At 37.4% G+C, this 16813-nt stretch overlaps 2 long non-coding RNA genes across 3 annotated transcripts in view; both read right to left on the bottom strand.

The window, feature by feature from the left end:
* Window positions 1-284: 284 nt before the first annotated feature.
* LOC115275679 lies at window positions 285-3610 on the bottom strand. 2 transcript variants are annotated; one of them, XR_003901688.1, is made up of 3 exons: window positions 3353-3610; window positions 2231-2351; window positions 285-511 (listed from the first exon to the last, which is right to left on the bottom strand). It is a non-coding gene; the product is annotated as an uncharacterized LOC115275679 (long non-coding RNA). The 2 variants fall into 2 exon arrangements; XR_003901689.1 differs by lacking the exon at window positions 285-511 and adding an exon at window positions 1077-1280.
* Window positions 3611-9701: 6091 nt separating this feature from the next.
* The window catches only part of LOC115277038, a 25129-nt gene continuing 18017 nt past the window's right edge, over window positions 9702-16813 (bottom strand). Inside the window, exon 3 of the long non-coding RNA XR_003902184.1 lies at window positions 9702-9900. This is a non-coding gene — a long non-coding RNA (uncharacterized LOC115277038). The remainder of the gene's footprint in view (window positions 9901-16813) is intronic.

The following is a 16813-nucleotide window of genomic DNA, read 5'->3' as shown; positions in this document are numbered from 1 at the left end:
CACTCTATCTGTAGTCAGCCAGTATTACAGAAAAAATAGCACCCCTCTTGAGAAACTGACCTTCATCTATCCTTATATTTAATGAAATTCCACATGCATGGCTAATTAGCATAATTAATTTCAAAAATAGATTTTAATTGGTGAGTTTAGTGGCTTGTTAATCAGCATAATGGTTGGTAGAAATAAGTTCTCAATTGTGAAATGACCATAATGCAATATATTGGTTCAAGAATTAGGGAACCGCACTTAACACTTGTATTAAATGAGGAATTACAATCTATGAACTCTGTCACCTGTACCCTTTGGTGTATCTTAGTCAGCATAACCTCTTCTAACAAAATACTGAGTAAAACCACTGAGTGGTTTAAGCAACAGGCATTTTTCACAGTTCTAGAAGCTGGGAAGTCCAAGACCAAGGTGCTGACAGATTCTGTTCTTGATGAGCGCTGTCTTCCTCACGTACAGCCAGCTTGCCTTCTTGCTGTGTCCTCAAATGGACTTTTCCCAGTAGCTATGCATGGAGAGAGAGCTCTCTGTATTTCTCTTCTTATAAGCGCTCTAACCCCATTGTGAAGGGGCCACCCCCATGACTTAATCTAACCCTTATTACCTCTCAAATGTCCCACCTCCAAATATCACCTCTTTGGGAATAGGGCTCCAGCATATGAATTAGTGGGGAGGGATACAAACATTGAACCCATAATGGGATGTCACCCAAGGCTAGATTGCCAAATGGATTTGAGTCTAATGTTTCAATGACAGACTTTTTTTTCTTTGCCTGATGTTAATTTATAAAGGTAACAAAATCAAGCTCTGAAGTACTGCTATGTCTGTTTCTAGTGACTTATTCATATCAGGTATTATTTGTTTTAAGAAGACATTGAGCTGGGTCATTATCAAACTTTAACAACATCATGCCTGCTTGCTACTACATGCTTAATTAGTATATTTCCATGTAAATATAGAATTTGGTCTGAGACTTACTTTTATAACAATGGTAAAAAGGTTATGAAGGAGCAGCAAACATTCATATACATCAAAATGTTTAGTTTATTCGATGAAAGGGATCTCTCAGTGGCATAAACCAGATGGTTTACATTGATTTAGAACAGTTTGTAATCACATACGACAGAGGAATGAGCATCTTTTGGTCTGGCATCACAGTGTCCTGTGTTGTGTTAGAGACATACTGTGTAGCAAGACTATCTGTGCTCCTTGAGAGAATTATTCTGATGTCCTAACAATATGGTGAGTTTCAAATAACTGACATGTTGTTATCCCTGTTTTATAGAGAAATAAACTGAAAGTCAGAGAGGTTAAGTAGGTTGCCTGATTCTAACAAGTGGTAGGAGATAGAGCAAGTGGTTGATTCCAAATGTCACACTTTTTAACATCATGTCCTTTTCTCTAAGTCCTGGTTCTATATCTGGAGACACAGGAAATAGAAAGCAAGTTCCAATAAAACAACACAGTCCAAAGAGAAGTTTTGTGGAAAAAAAGACACACACATTTCAAAACCTCAGGTGCCTAAGACTGTCTTCTGTTTTTTCAGGGATCACAATAAAATCCTGCCTGTATGAATTCTAGTTGTTGCCTGATGTTAAGTTAAATGTTTATTAAGCACCAGAGTTCAAGCTGCAGAGTGGGTTCAATCATTCTCAGCTCATCTTTTTTGTTGCTATAAAATCTTGAGTCAAAAAACCTTTTCAGGTACTGTTAAGAAAGGCAATGTGAACAGGATGAGGCTGCCTGAAAATTATACTCAAGATATGTTTCTTAGAGTTCGTAAGAAGCACTTCTTAGCAAATGCAGACTTATCAAGTCTTATTTCTAATATAGTGTACTACACAAGTGAGTCACTTTTAACTAGGAATCACTTGATTTTGAAATAAAAGTCACATGTTTACACATATCACACCACACACACACACACACACACACACACACACACACACACACACACAGACATACGGAGCATGTCAGCTTAACTCCATATACCCGTTATTAAATGTTTGCTTTCAACCTTGTAAACAGCAAGATTCACCATCACTTCCATGAAATAGTGACTTCACTAAGACTGGGAAACTGACGAAGCTTTCTCCAGCTGGAATCATTTCCCTTCTCTCTAGAATTCCCTGCTCACTTCCTTGGAGAAGCACCTTCCATAACATACTGAGAGCAAAGGGTGCAGTGCTCTTGTGAAAGCAGAATAAAACTTGGAGGTACTCACTGAGCATGTGACAGCTGGACCAGAGAGCTCCATAATGCCGAATGCCTGCGACAGAGTAGGCCACTTCAAAGATATAAAGCTGCATTAATGCTTTTAAATTTGTCCTTGGGAATGCGCTCATCTGAAACAATGATTGCACAGACAAATCAGATGAATGCTGCTTTCAGAGCTAAATGAATACTCCAGGAGGACAGCTCGGAGTGGAATACATTTGAAGAGTCTGGAGAGTAATTTCACGGAAAACAAATTGGGTGCCTATTTTATTTGGAAAAAAATTAAGAAGATTGGAATAGACAAAGAAAAGAGAAGAAAATTATTTTAAAGGCCATTTGAACGTGCCACCAATTATTCATATGTAAGATGTTTTATGCATGAGGTTGACATCTGACAAAGAATTACTGATCACAGACATTTTATACAAAGGATGTTTTCCTAAATTGGGACTCTCTACCCAATAAACCTACACAGCTCAAATATTGTTTTCATGTCAGTCATAATTTATATACACAAAGATTGCATAACTCCAACATTAGAGACAAATTAAAAATAAAAATTCAGCCAAATGAATGGCAGGAATTTAGGAAATGTATACATGACACTTGAGAACAAACAATAATCACTCATCCTCCAAGTCATATGTTCTGAGTGTGTTCTGTTTCCCGTGTATTTAGGTCCCCAGTGAATAGATATTTAGATGCTTAGATGACCATCTCCACTTTACCATTAAGACTCAGGCCCTGGGGCTACCAAATGCTCTTTCACCTCAGTGTGACCTGGAAGGAGAAACATAATCTAGGATGACCTCTGGCAGAAGAGTGGGTCTTGATCACGAATGAATGACAATGAATTTTTTTTTTAATTTCTCTTCAAAGGAGAGGACCTGGCATTGGGTCTGTTCCAAGACCCCTGCAGAAGAAATCTGAAACCACAGATGGTCCTAACCCTATGTATGCCATGTTTTCTTTATATATGCATGCCTATGATAAAGTGTAATTTATAAATTAGTCACTGTAAGAAATTAACAGCAATAGCTAACTATAAAATTGGATAATTATAACCATCTACTGCAATAAAAGTTATGTCTCTCTCTCTCTCTAAATAATGTTATTGTAGTGTACTCACCTTTTTCTTGGGATTATGTGAGATGATAAAATCCCTCTGTGATGAGAGAAGGGAGGTGAACGATGTAGACATTGTGATATAGCTTTAGGCTACTGTTACCTTCTGATGCTATGTCGGAAGGAGGATCCGCTGTTTCCAGACCTTGGTTGACCAGCTGACCGCAGGTAACAGTAACTCCAGATAAGGGGGCGGGGATTACTGTATTCATCCATGGAGAAGTCAGCTTGTTCTGGGTAGCAGAGCTCAGAAGAGTTTTACATAAGGCCTGAAATTTTAAAAACAAACCATAAATGTTTTTAGGATTTCTTAACTTTCCTCCTTGACAGTGTTATTTTATGCTAGGGGTATTTGGGAGCCTGCAGAGAACAAAGGCTCAGGCCCCTGGTTTCTTCAACAAGCTGTAAATTGATATTATCTCCTGGAACCAGAGAGAAAGGAGTTAAAACTAGCTCACAGCTTCTTGGCTTGCTTGGTATGTCTGAAGAAGGAGCATCTCATTGGTGAGAGGGCCCCTCTGGGCAGCTTTTTACTGCTAGGACAGTCAGTAGAAACAGTTTGTAAAGCTGTTGCTTCTTGGGGTGACTTGTTTAAAATTTCATTTCACTTAATGGTATGCAGCTACGAAAAAAGAAGTGATAGCCAGAAGCTGAATCTTTCATCCAAGATATGTGCTTCCATATGTTAGTGTTGCCATACTAAATCTTTTGAGGGAGAGAGAGAGTTCTGCGGGCCTCCTGATTTGACAAATATTTCAGATAATCCTTAAAACTCAGCCCTGCCTTCCCAGTGTTTTAATCCAATGGAGCAAGATAAGTAAATATAATAGAGAGTTAGATATTCTAGAAAGGTGCATATAACTAAAGTATCTTTTGAGTGCCTGAGTGGCTCAGTCAGTTAAGAGTCTGACTTCAGCTCGGGTCATGATCTCACAGTTTGTGGGTTCAGGCCCCACTTTGGGCTCTGTGCTGTCAGCTAGAGCCTGGAGCCTGCTTCAGATTCTGTCTCCCTCTCTCTCTGCCCCTCCCCTGCTCGCACTGTCTCTCTCTCTCTCTCAGAAATAAATAAATATTTTTTAAAATTTTAACAAGTAAAACTAAAATATCTTTGACCCCAATTCATATCTTTGGATATGACAAGCCAGTGGAATCCACATCCCCAAACCGTCTTCCTCTCCCTAGTAGAGTTCTTGGTGCCTTGTGTCTTCTCCTTGGCAGTTTTTAACTTTCTTGCATGGGATACTGGCCACTCTGCTGTGTGGTATCCCTCTTTCAGCACCTGACACTTGTCTTCATTGACATCAGTCTAGCTTCTCTCACTGCCACAGATGTTGCCTTCGTGTTAATGGATTCCCATATGGAGACTCATGATCAGTTTTCTTGGATTACGTGACTTTTCTCTTGAATCTTGAGGAAAGAATCTTAAGGACTATGTCAGAGAATATTCTAGTAGTCTCACCACTTGTTAGAGCCAAAAGCATTGGGTCCTATGACTGGAGTAATCCCTGGATTCTGGTCAGGCGCCCGATTTTGCTCCAACAGACGCCTGCACACTCCCGGCAGTGATCTCTGCTGGGTGTCGCAGCATCTCTGGAAGCCCTTTTTCTTTGCTCAAAACCAGACCCGGATTTCACTATGGGTTTCAAATATTCTAACTAGGAGCCCACTGCACTCTTGCTTAAATAGAATAATTAGAGGTAAATTGGCCTTTCATCCAGGCTACAGAGGAGTGATATTTCAGTTTGGATAACTAGTAAACCCATTGAAGAATTGTACATTAGTGCAAGGATATGAAGTCTGATTCTTTTTTGCTATTAGCTAATATTTTCTTGTTTGTTTTTCCCTCTATGCTGAACAATGAGTAGTCTTTACAGAAAATAAGGACTGGTATTTCTATGTATTTAAGGACATTTTCTTCAATGTCAATATTTTATAGGCCAGTATGTGCTTCCCTTTTATGTAGTTTTATTTTCATCTATGATGATCCAAGATTCATCAAATAAAGAAAACATCTATAAGTAAAATTTTTAAATGACATTCTCAGTCATTTACATGCTGACATTAAATTTAATTAACTGATGCATTAGGTGGTTATTTCAAAGTGTGCAGATAATTGACGTGTAATAAGAATTAAGCATGTAGGTTCTGAGCAGTAATAGCAGGCAGGACTTTGAGGATACTATCATAAAACTCTACTTGAGGCTGCCTGCTGCTCCGTCTGAAATGAATATGTAATAATAAATTGTACCCCAAATGTTATATTAATTTCTTCAGGGAAAAAGATTTTTATTATTAACTGGTTCAGGACGATTTCCACGATATCTTTGTAATTCCCACGAGGACCAGCTTAATAGGAAGGAGGCAAATGTAAGATATTGGAGTTGATTTTATTTTATTAGATCCATAGACAGCTCAAGAAAATTAAGGCTGACTTCCATGATATGTCACATTAAGTTTGAAGGATAAAGTCTCAGGCTAAGCTCTTACTGAAATTATCACCAAAAAGTATTATTTGGGATATATACATAGTGATGTACTAATATTACAGTGAGAAACATAGATTGCTTTCTTCATTTCAATTAATAGAACAGTTGTAATGACTCACATCATCAATAGGCAGCTGTTGCCAAAATTATTGTATTTCCTTTTCTTTTTATTTATTTTAATAAAAATTGTGTGTATTTTAAATGTGCAACATAATGACCTGATATACCTATATCTAGTGGAATAATTACTGTACTTTAGCTAATTAACATATCATTTCCTCTCAGAATTACCTTTTTGTGTATGTAATTAGAGTACCTTTCAGCTTCCCAGTATTCAATGTTGTATTAGCAATAGTCATCATGTTGTACATTAGGCCTCTAGACTTACTCATCCTACATAATTGCAACTTTGTACCCATTGAACAACATTTCTTACCCCCTACCTGTAACCACCATTCTACCTCTACTTCTGTAAGTTCAATCTTTTTTTTTTTTTTTTAAGATTCCACCTGTAAGTGAGATCACACATTTATCTGGCTTAACTCACTTAGCATAATGTCTTCAAGGTTTATCTACGTTGTCACAAATGGCAGGATTTTCTCCTTTCTAAAGTTAAATAAAATTCTGGGGCACCTGGGTGTCTCAGGCAGTTAAGTGTCCAACTCCAGCTCAGGCCATGATCTCACAGTTCATAAGTTCAAGCCCCACATCAAGCTCTGTGGTGATAGCTCAGAGCCTGGAGCCTACTTTGGATTCTATGTCTCTCTCTCTCTCTGCCCCTCCCATGCTCATGCTCTCTCTCTCTCTCTGTCTCTCTCTCACTCTTTCGCTCTCTCTCTCAAAAATAAACATTAAAACTTTTTTTACGTTGAATAAAATTCTATTGTATGTTGCTGTGATTTTGTGAAATTAACATTTAAATAGAGCACTGGGGTATCAGTGATGAGCCATGTTCCACAAAAGACTGCAAATCAAACAGTGTTATCTGTTACTCACAAGTCCTAGACGAGGTTCCCAGCGCACCTTGAGCAGGGAGGCCAATGCAGGGTGCAAGCAGAGAAAGCATGGCAGGACGTGCGGCACATGCTTCTTATTAGGGTCTCTGAATGGAGTGCTTTAAGACACTAAACAACGTGATTAAAAAATTGGCAAAGAACCTGAATAGACACGTTTCCAAAGAAGACATATAAATGACCAAGAGGTAGATGAAAAGATCCCTCAAATTCACTAATCATCCAAAAATGCAAATCAAAATCACAGTGAGACATCACCACACACCTGTTAAAATGGCTCTTATCGAAAAGTTAAAAGATAACAAGTGTTGGTGAGGATGTGGAGAAAAGGGACCTTTTGTGCACTGCAATGTAATTGGGATGTAAATTGGCATTGTGTGTAATTTTATGTAATTGGAATGTAAATTGACATAGACATTATGGGAAACAGAATGGAGTTTCTGCCAAAAAATAAAAATAGAACTACCATATGATCCATCAATCTCACTTCTAAACTTTTCTTTTTTAATAGAAATCCAAATTGTTAGAGGGAAAGGCAGTTTTAGACGGTAGAGTTGAGAATGCTTAAAATCGGTTATGTGGCTGGATTTCAATCTGACCCAATACTAGATATCTATGTGAAAATCTGGCTTCCAAGTCAAATTAATAAAAAGGTGATGTGGGCCATTTCAAAGCAGGAAAACATAATTTTAAATATAACTGACTTGGCCAAGTTACACATTTAGTGAGCAGCAAAGTACAGTTTCCCTAACTCCTAGGACCATACTCTTTCCACTTCATTACACAAATATATAGAGCATTTTTCTCATTTGAATAAAGCCCTGGCGAGAAGAGTATTGGTTCCATTACCATTAACATTGAGATAGTTCCAAGGGGCGCCCAGGGGGCTCAGTCAGTTAAGCTTCCGACTTCGACTCAGGTCATGATCTCACATTCGTGAGTTTGAGACCCATGTTGGGCTCTGTGCTGACAGCTCAGAGCTTGGAGCCTATTTCAGATTCTGTGTCTCCCTCTCTCTCTGCCCCACCCCAGCTCATGCCCCGTCTCTCTCTCAAAAATAAATAAACATGAAAAGAAATGTTTAATTCTTTAAAAAAATATTAAGGTAGTTCCAAAACTCACTATATTCTTTCTCTCTCTTTCTCTCACACACTTACATAAAACTATAAACTATAAATTGAACATTCAAGGCTTTAAGAAAGGGTGTCCTTTTTTCCTTGAGTTATCCGTGTAATTTCCTTGATTTTCTCCTTGTCACAGTCAATGTGTCTTGCAAATTCAATTAACTGTCTTAGTTTTCCTCCTCTCTTTATTTCCCTCCTCCCATTTGATAGTCTTGTGAAAATCCAATCTTTTCAAGATAATACATTTGATAATCCTCTGAGGCATCCTGTCATTTGCAGCACAATTTTTTTCTTTGTCAATTATTATCAACTTTAGGAACTGGTATCTATTTCTGACTCAGCGGGAGATGTCCATAGCACAGCTAACGTAGGCTACCTACAGTTAGATAATACGCAGAGCGGTACTGGTGCTGAGTAGTCAATTTCCTTCCCTTGTTGTGTTCATGATCCTTATAGAATCAGTTCTGTGTGGCTGTGTGGATTCTAGTTGCCCAAGTGTTTAATGTGCTATTACCATAGAGTGAATTCTAGAGATTTACAGCATTGTTTACCACTTTCCCATCTCACCAAATAATTGAGAAGGGTACGATTCCTCATTTAAAATAAAGTACACAATAGGGGTAGGAATTATATGTGTTTCCTAGGTAACGACTATTCACTCTTGATCAACTTCAGACATGGTTTTCCCTTATAAAATGATAGGTCTGAATACCCAGAACAGTAAATAAGATGCACTCTGGCATCACAGACTCAGGAAGAATATATGGTGGGCTGTGGGAGAGGAACTTTTCAATGGTTTTCTAATGATTCATTTACAGAAGAAAAACACCAAACCATTTATGTCAGTTATTTTTTTTTTTCTCCTTAACTTTACTCAGGCCTGAGTCACTGCCAATAGCTTTATCCATGACCACATCCTGACATTATGATGTTCATTTCATGTATTACTTTATTCTCTTTCTCTATCTCTCTCTTTGACAAACCCAGGAAATTAAAATTGTTGCCAGTAATCCAGACACACATTTTAATCATAGTGTTTTTTTTTTTTAGATATAAAAAGTGTTTCTTCAATTTGTCTTTTTGAGCTTTGAAAATTTCAAGTCTTCACTTCTGGGGTATCTGTGGTGGCCTTTGGTATACCGCAGCAAATTATCAAGACCCCTTGTGTTTCATTATACCTTGCATACTGCACTTGTAAGAACAGCATTAATCCAAAATGATTTGACTGATGCAGTCCCCAGGAACTGTCTTGCCTTCTTTGGGGATATAATTTAATCTCTGTAAGAGGAATTTGGATTACAATGAACAATTATCATGGTAAAAGCTAGAAATAAGGAGAAGATGTAGAGAAATACCCTCAGGATAGGAGAGGAGGAGCTACATTAAAGAGATCATAAACTGTTCTTCAAGCAGTTTCCTGTCTTTTTGTAACTCCTCTAAAATACAACAAAAAAGAAACCATAATATAAAGGAAATCTACAAATTCTGTTGCACCTTTCAGTTCACTCATATTGCAGAATAAAATCTTCATTTTAATAACTGAACTTTTACTGAATATCTCCAGTATTGGTTTTAAAAACTAATGGTAGAGATGAGATTTGGTTTTATCTACTGTAAAGATCATAGACTGCATCAAACTTGGAATGCTTAAAGCAAGATTCCAGTGGTCAAAAGAACCACTTATCTCTTACCAGAAACAGGAAGAGGCAACATGCACTGTCTACTCTGAAATCATTTACATTTTAAAGTAAGCCTTCCAAGGAATTCAGGAGTGGGTCATTGAGTCTCATAACAGGTCAGAGGTAAGGATTCAGAATTTCCACTTCAAAAAGTTGCTCCATCAGAACCAAAATGAGTAGATCTGAGGAATGTTCTGGTTCAAACTGAAATCCAGGAAATGTAATTCCAGCAGGGCTTCCTGTGCCAAGGCTTGGTCACAAAAAAAAAAAAAAAAAAAAAAAAAAAAATTAACTTCACGAGGATCCACAAGCCAGCCTGGGCCCACCTTCTATAATGGAGCAGGAGCCGAGCAGGCCTCAAAGTTGGGTAGATCATTTATGTCTCCATCCAGGGAAATTTGGTTCAGCAGTCGGGTGAGGTCAGGGTTGAGCAACTAGGATCCTGCATGTTATAGTTAATAACAGGGTTTCATAATCTTAGAAGCATTAAAAAGAGGCATGAATGAACCTGCCCTGTAAGAACAAAGGCACAGAAAGTAAAATATGGCAGACAAAATATATGATTTTTTCAGAGGTCAATACTACAGACATCTCCTAATCAAGTGTTTGCAATTGCCCACTTCTTACCCTCTGGCTTGGCTCGACCAAACTTTAGTCAGACTTCTCTCTGAGATCCCAGAATTCTGGTTGTCCCCCAGGATTGAGGAAGCACTAACCTCGAGAACATCTCCCTTTAACAGCTCATCCTTAGACTCAACTGACCACAGCCAAAGTGTTTCCCATCTGACTCCTCTATCATGTTCTCCCTTGCTCTGTTCTGACCAGTCCCTTTACGAGTGAGTTCCCACTAGTCTTAATGACCTAGCCTTATAAAAGAAAAGCGTTTTTTATCCTTTTTTTTTTTCAACCGCTTTGTTGAGGTATGGTGAACATATGCTGATTTCTGAGACACTTGCAGACCTTTAGATTGGAATATTTTCCCTATTACAGTAGTCTCTTTGAATAAAATCTTTCCTTATCTAAGCACAGTATTGTTTTTCTCTGACACCCTTAAGGTGGGAAATGGGTTTTCTTGGTTAAGAAACAATCCTGTTCTATCTGAATAACTCTTTCTCTTGCTCTTAACATCTATGCCTATTCCATTTTCTCTGGTTTTCTGTTGAAGGCTGAGTTCTCTTCCACCTATTAGTGTCAATCATTCTTTTTATGTATTATGACTTTCTTTTGGCTGGCTTATCTTTCTTGAGCCATTTAAATTCCATTTGGAGAAATACCCAAATGCATCAGGATCTAGGCCTTCTCCAGGGTCTGATCATTCCCTGGGGTGGCAAGATTAAACTACTGAAGACTTGAGCTTTGTTTCAGAAATTTGAAGGGAGGCAAAGCAATTCAGTGCAGGAAGTGCAGGGGCAAAAGGTCATTTTGCAAACCATCCCCTGCATACTCAAGTGACATAATGCTGGAAATGACACTTAATCCCTCTAAACTGGCCATACAAGAGGAATAACAATGCCTATATGTTGAATTTTATGCTGATTAAAAGGCAGGGGGGTTGGTATGTACCTACCATATGCCTAGTACTAAGACATGCGCAAGCAGTGGCAGATAATTTTCTACCAGTTACCAAGTCCTCTTGACTCAGTCTTAAATATTTCTAAATAGACCCTTTCTCTCCATTTCCCTTGTTGCTGCCTTACTTCTCCATTCTACTAGACTGAGGTAAGCTCCTTGAGAATGTATCTTATTTAAGGAATCACCCAACAAGTGCTTTTTGAATGAAATTGTATGCATGTCTATAACCTAAAACCAGAGAGCAGAGGTTAATCTTTCCAGATAAGAAACAGGATTTTCTGGAGTTCTCTTGGTTTACTTACAGAAATACCACAAATACATTTTGGGAAAAGTTAGATTAAAGGTCTCCTAAAGCCCATTTCAAGGCTATCATTCTCCAATACTTTAGAAAAAAATGTGCTAATGTGTGACAATGTTTTATATTTTCTTAGTCCTTATAGTCTACACAATGGTTTGTGCTAAGTGACGCCAAACAGCCAGATGAAAAAGTGAGAAACTCTGTCACGTATCCAGATATTTTACTTACTTGGTGCCAAACATCTGGATGTTTAGATACACTGACTGAATCTTTCACTCTTCACCTGGGTGTTTGGCATTGGAGAGACAGAGCAAATGGCAAGCAGATACCTTGGCAGAGCGTATACTGAGACATATGGATGTGGGTGGCAGTGTCTTAGCATTCAAGCTGTTTGCCACAGAAGGAGAAGTTCATGATGGCATTTTGATCATGATGATATATTCTGTCATTGAAGGGACTTTTCCTCCAACAGAGGCTCTTAGTCATGTTGTAGGTTGTAACAACTATTTGGCATCCTATGGCACACTCTTATGGTCCTAGATGCTGGGGCTAATTAAACTGCTCTAGAAAGAGATCTGTCCAAGATGCTGAGAATCAGGAGGAACTCAATAACTCACTACTCACACTGAGTCAGTTTTGCTGAGTGACTTGTTCTTGCTTTGTTTCCATTTTCTAGGCAATGTATTTTGACCTTGCCTGAAGTTTTATTATAATTAAATTTCTACAATTATTTCATTAACTCTGTTAGTCTTTGTCTTACACATTGGTTCCTAATAATTGGATTCCTGCTTCTTCCCCAGAACTCCATGTGCCTAAACAAAGTTCTTAATGCCTATGGGTTTTCTTTCCTCCTATATGCTATACATGTATCTTTCTCTCTGTCCCATTCTACTATCTGTGCCTTTGTTGTGATCTCAGACAACCTAGCTTAAATGCTCTATTAGTCAGGACGTGCTAGATGCTGCTGTTGTGATAAAAAAACTTCACAGTATCTGTGGGTTAAAATGAAGTTTTATCACTCACAGTGTCTATTATGAATATAAAAAATTCTTTCATTTGAGTGGCTCTGCTATACAAATGTATACTTCCTAGATCACTACAGCAGGATTAGAGTAGGCTGGCAGGTCAAGTACCAGCAACTAAACACTTATTAATATTTCACTTCTGCTAATATTTCACTGGCCTCATTTATGGCTTACTGCCAAGATATAGAAAGCAGGAAGGAGGTTGTCTCCCAGGATTACAATAAAAGTTAGCCAGACTAACATCATGATCCCAAATCTGAGGAGAAATGGTGCAAATACACACCAAGCTAGGGTAGAAACAACCAAAAGTTGCTAAGAGTTCAGCTACAATAGCTGACAAACTGATAAAAGTAAAATTCAAGCAGATGGGTCCGTGCCAGACCCTGGCATCCAGAGAAATTGGGGAAGTCTGCATCTTCCTGCAGGGTCTTCCTTCACGAAGCTCTTCCAGTAAGGACTGGAATGAGACATTAGAAGAATTTGTTGTGATACAAACTAAAGAAGGGAAACAGCAGCTGTGAAGGAAGGACACAAGCTCCAACTGGATCCTTTTCCCATGTTTCTACTATGGAACGAAAGCCTCAATGAGTGAAGTGATGGCAGCAAGCATTGTTGCACGTAGGACATTGGTCAAAACGGACAGCTGGGATAAAAGTCAACCACAAGAAAAATCTGGAAAGACCACAAATTCATGGAGGCTAAATAACATGCTGGTAAACAATGAACGGGTCAACCAGGAAATAAATGAAGAAATAAAAATGTATGTGGAAACAAATTAAAATTAAAACACAATAGTTCAAAACCCCTGGAATGCAGCAAAAGAAGTTCTAAGGGGGAAAGTTTATAGCAATACAGGTCTGCCTCAAGAACCAAGAGAAATCTCAAATAAACAATCTAACCTTATACCTAAAGAAGCTAGAAAAAGAGCAACAAATAAAATTTAAAAGCAGCAGAAGGAAGAAAATAATAAAGACTACAGCAGAAATAAATAGTATAGAAACTAAAAAGCAAACAAACAAAAAACAAACAATAGAACAGATCAGTGAAACCAGGAGCTGGTTCTTTGGAAAAATCAATAAAATTGATATTCCTCTAGCAGATGTATCAAGAAAAAGAAGAGAAAGAACTCAAACACATAAAATCACAAATAAGAGAGGAGAAATAACAATCAATACCACAGAAATACAATTGTAAGAGATGATGAAAAACTATATGGCAACAAATTGGACAACCTAGAAGAAAAGAATAAATTCCTAGAGACATAAAATACCAAAACTGAAACAAGAAGAAACAGAAAATTTAAACAGACTGATAACCAGCAAAGAAATTGAATCAGTTATCAAAAAACTCCAAACAAATGTACAGGACAGATAGCTTCAGTTTTACCAAACATTTAAAGAAGTGTTAATACCTATTCATCTCAGACTATTCCAAAATAGAAAAGGAAGGGAAACTTCCAAATTCCTTCTATGGGGCATTACCCTAATACCCTAGAAAGGAAAACTGCAGCCAATATCACTGATGAACATAGATACAAAAATTCTAAACAAAATACCAGCAAACCGCATCTAACAATACATTAAAACATGTATTGTTTTAATACATTCACCATGATGAAGTGGGATTTATTCCTGGGTGGCAAGGGTGATTCAATACTTTTGCAAATCGATCAATGTGATATATCACATCAATAAGAGAAAGGAGAAGAACCATAAGATTATTTTAATAGATGCAGAAAAATATTTGATAAAGTATAACATCCCATTCATAATAAAAACTCTAAAAAATAGGCTAAAAGGGAATGATTCTCAACATAATAAAGGCTACATATGGAAAACCCACAGCTAACATCATCCTTAATGGGAGAAAAAGAGACTTTTCCCCTAAGATCAGGAACAAGACAAAGATGTCCATGCTCATCATTTTTAGCCAACATGGTACTGGAAGTCCTAGTCACAGCAATCAGAAAGCTTTTAAAAACACCCAAAACTAATAATCCAACTTAAAATGGACAAAGACATCAACAGACATTTATTCAAAGAAGGTATACAATTGGCCAACAGACACATGAAAAGATGCTCATCATCACTCATCATCAGGCAAACGCAAATCAAAACTACAATGAGATATCATTTCACACCTGTCAGAATGGCCAAAATCAACAACACAAGAAACAACAGGTGTTGGCAAGGGTATAGACAAAGGGCAACCCTCTTGCACTGTTGGTGGGAATGCACACTGGTCCAGCCACTGTGGAAAACAATATGGAGATTCCTCAAAAAGTTAAATATAGAACTACCTTATGATCCAGCAATTGCACTACTATTTACATAAAAAATAAAAAACACTAATTTAAAAAGATACATGCACCCTTATGTATATAGCAGCATTATTTACAATAGACAAGATATGGAAGCAGCCCAAGTGTCCACTGATAAAGGGATAAAGACGATGTGTATGTATGTATGTAGATACATATGTACACACACACACACACACACACACACACACACAATGGAGTGTTATTCAGTCATAAAAATGAGCACCGGGTATTACATGGAAATGTTGAATTACTACTATGTACACTTGAAACTAATATAACACTGTATGTTAGCTAACTGGGATTAAAATAAAAAGTTAAAATTAAAATAAAAACTTATAGCTGGGGAAAAAATAGAAAAAAAAACAACCCTGCTTTTGGGAAGGGCAAGATTATGAGTGGATCCTAAAAATAAAGCTAGGGAATAGGGAGTGGAACCAAGAAGTCCACACCCTAAGAATAAAGTTAACTCAAAACCTCAAAGACTGTACTCCTCCTCTATAATTCTTATCACCTACCTAACATATTTGAATAACAAGTAAAAGAGGAATATTGCTGGAAGAGGGTAAGGAAAGGACCAACACCATGTTAAGAGACTGAAGCAGGGTGTGAAAAGACCTAAAAACCACTACTTACTGTGCTGGTAAAAAAGCCCATCAGAAACACAAGACAGCTCTTTAGGAATCTGAAGCCCATATTGCACTGAGAGGAACCACAACTATAACCAGTCTCAAATCCCACCCAGTTCCTAACTATATTAATTCAGTCTCCTTGGAGAAAGACCTAGCAGAAAGAAAGATGTGCTCAGGCATTGAGTATATGTATTGCCAGTCAACTATCTTATGTAAGATGTCTGGCTTTCAAGAAGAAACTGTGAAAAGAAAAAAACCCAATTAGAAGAGACTAAGTAAGTGATTAACAAACCAGACTTAGATTTGGCACAGATATTGAAGTTACGTGATTGGAAACATAAACTACTATGATTAATATGTCAAAAGGTCCTACTGAAAACATAGATAAAATGCAAATTGGTAGGTAATTTCAGGAGATAGATGAAACTATAGGAATCAAATGAGAATGAAAATGAAATAAACATAATAACAGGGATGACGAATACTTTAAATAGCCTTAAAAAAAAAGACTCAACACAAGTGAAGAAAGAATCAGTGAATATGAAAATAGTTCAATAGATATCACTCGGACTGCATGTGTGTATAAGCAAACATACATTCTATCACATGGATAATTGGTATCCCAGAAGGAAAAGAGACAGATATACAGAAGTGATTGAAAAATAATGACCAATAATTTTCCAAATTCAAAGATAGAGCATAGAGCTGAAAAGTTTAAAGAGCACCAAGGAAGATAAATACATAAACAACACAAATCTAAGCATATTTTATACAACCAAACTGATAAATATAAAGGAGAGAAAGTCTTGATGGTATCCAGACAACAAAGAAATATTGTTGTACATAAAGGGTTAACTCAGCCAGTTTGGGTGTTAAAATCCTGAATAAGAAAAGCCTGAAGAGAAACTAGCCCTTGACCAGATCCTGGGAGATAAAATCTAAATCCTTGGGCCATCCTGCCTGATGAAGTTTTTGGTCATGCCAGATATTTTATGCCAGCAATGTGATTTATTGCAGGATCCTTGGACCATACTGTATCAGTTTGACTATAACCAGGTAAAAATGAAGACTCTAAATCTAAAGCAAGGAAAAAGAAAGAAATAGTAAAGATACGCATAAAATTCAATGAAGTTAAAAACAGGAAATCAGTGAAACAAGAGCTGATTCTTCATAAAAACAAGAAACAAAACAAACCCCAAAACCATTAAATGGATTATCTGGTGAGACTGACCATGAAGAACAAAACAAAAGCAGAAGACACCAAGGTTACCCATGTTACCTTTACATTACCAATGTTAGGAATGAAAAAGGTTAGA

Source organism: Suricata suricatta, chromosome 13, assembly GCF_006229205.1.
Source record: "Suricata suricatta isolate VVHF042 chromosome 13, meerkat_22Aug2017_6uvM2_HiC, whole genome shotgun sequence".
NCBI classification, from domain to species: Eukaryota; Metazoa; Chordata; class Mammalia; order Carnivora; family Herpestidae; genus Suricata; species Suricata suricatta.
The sequence above is the reverse complement of the archived record's forward strand: the minus strand, read 5'-3'. Positions and strand labels throughout refer to the sequence as shown.